Here is a 2,534-nt window from a genome sequence, read left to right on the forward strand (position 1 = left end):
TGACTGCCTTTTAATTTTAAGTATACTGGGTATATATAATCAATATGTTTATCATTCTTCACCACTTAATTTCTTAGGAAACAAGTACATGGGTTGTTTTTTTAATGTTATCTATATTTACTGCACTCTGACATCCCACATCCCCATTATGTCATGATTCTCATGAAAAAGGGTTCTATATTAGAGTAATCTTGGACTAGGTAAATCCCTAATTAAAAGATCTGTCCCAAGGGGATTGTCTACTATAAGGATGTTACATTTATTATCTGAGCAGGTGCACTCATTCATATACAAATTATTTTAATGATTTGGATATTTTTCTGGATTAGTCCTGTTGCTGAGTAAATTCGATTCACAGGTCCACAATTTTAGAATGTTAATTTATTGTAAAAGGTATATTATATCTGACAAGTTCCAGTGATCAGATTTACTTCAGTTTAAGTGTGGAAGATTAGGTCTGTTTTCGATTATTTATGCATGACAAGGGAAAAATATTTTATATGTGATTTTCCTCACTGACATAGGTTAACTTTTTAATACTACTTCAGCAAATAAGTTTATAAGCAAATACAAATAATTTATGTTTTAATAAGGGGATGTAGTATGATTCCTTAAGAGACAAATTTCCACCAGTGTTCAAATGAGTTGAATGTAAGCAATTATAAGTCACTTTAGCCTACAACAATGAAAACAAAATTTGAATTTCAGGTCTAGTACCTGCTCTGTCTATCAATCCCTCCAAATGACATTAAGAAGAAAACGTTTGTTGAACTTTTCTCTGCTATTACATGTATTATGGAAGTGAATGATCTAAAATTTGGTCTGGAGCTTATTGCTAACCTAAGCTTTTTGTAGCCTAAAGCAATATTTTACTAAGAGATGCAACCACTTCTTGATTTCCAATTATTTGAAATTTTAATATGCTCACTGTACAAGGAATTTTTCTTGATCAGTTATGCTCAGTATACATGTTGCCCTTAATCAATTGGACAAAGCAACACAAGTTCGGACCTAGTTATACTCTTGGTCAATAAAATAATTGGTCTGTTTGATTTTAAACTTAACAGTACTCAATTATTTAAAATTTTACCATTTAGAATTGCTGCACTTCAATAAATGTCGACAAATTTGAGTTAGTACAAAATAATTTCAGAGAATTTACTTCTAATTGCCATTTGCATCTTGAAATAAAAAATCCACAGAAATAAATCTTCATGTATTTTTTCCTGTTGAGTATTTGTCTCATAATTTTTACAAGGAAAGACTCATGGATTAATAATTATAATATATTGTCAGTTTTTAAATCATCAATGCAAGAGTAAAACAAAATTATTTCATTCAAACAGTGAGACCATGTGAGTCAGCTGATGATGTATTCTGATATTGTGATTTTTTTTTTTTTTTTTTTTTTGCTCATAAATTGCTAGAAAAGTTACTATCTCGTTCAAAATCTTAATAAAAACATTCTTGCTTATATTTTGATTATTGAGGTACATGAAAGGATCAAGCAGAATATTAGTTATTAGTTATTAATCAAGAAAAAGAAGTGGATAGTGGGAGACTGAATTTATTACATTTGTCATAAATCCTAGTTGTGTATCTTTGATCTTCATCATCTTCATCATGTGTGCATTATAATATATTATAAGATAAATACTAGCTGATGGGGATTGTTAAGTCAAAGGACATAAATATATCTGTGATTGAAATTAAGTAGATTTTTTTCCCTGTTGTATTCAAGAAGATTTGCCCTAATTCTGCATTCCAAATAGGAATACAAGAAGCAGGTATTCTGGAAGGGGAGCACAATTAGTTTCCATCTGAAAAAGAAATGCTTATTCAACAAATGCAACACCTCAAATCAAATCAAAATTTTATTTATTATCGATACATTGTAAACAAAGTAAGTGAGCTTTTAAAATTGACATTATTAAATACATTAAACATAAGCAAAATGACATGCAATGCAAACAAACACACATATTAAGACAAATATACATACATTACACAAAACATAAAACATCTAACACATAAACAAAATAAAATAATACTGTTCATGCAGATAAGTTATAAAATCAAAGTGAACTAATTTTAATATAAAAGCAGCAAAGGTCTGCTTAATGAAATTAAAGTTTACTACAAGAAAGATAAACATGGCAACAATACAGAATTTTTTTCAGTTACTTTAACAAGGCTGTTCCACTTAAACAATATATAAAAATGTAATTGTTATTTTTTGGTGCTAAATGCCTATGTGTGTGTTGGATTATTATGCCCTGGAAAAAAAAAGACAAACTAAATGCACTAGTTTATTAAAGTAGTGATTAACATTTTTTCAATACTTTTTTTTTTTTTTTTTAGATTTGAAGAAGGAAATTTAAATTATTACCTTTAATCTACATTAATATTTGAAACAATGAAGGATAGAATCGATATCAGGCTTGATAATAAGCAAGAAAATCTTTTTTAAAAAAATCTGCCACATCATCTAGTTAATAGATATAATGGTTTTACAATTGATGTTGAATTAATCC

Source organism: Mytilus galloprovincialis, chromosome 9 (assembly GCF_965363235.1).
Source record: "Mytilus galloprovincialis chromosome 9, xbMytGall1.hap1.1, whole genome shotgun sequence".
Lineage (NCBI taxonomy): Eukaryota > Metazoa > Mollusca > Bivalvia > Mytilida > Mytilidae > Mytilus > Mytilus galloprovincialis.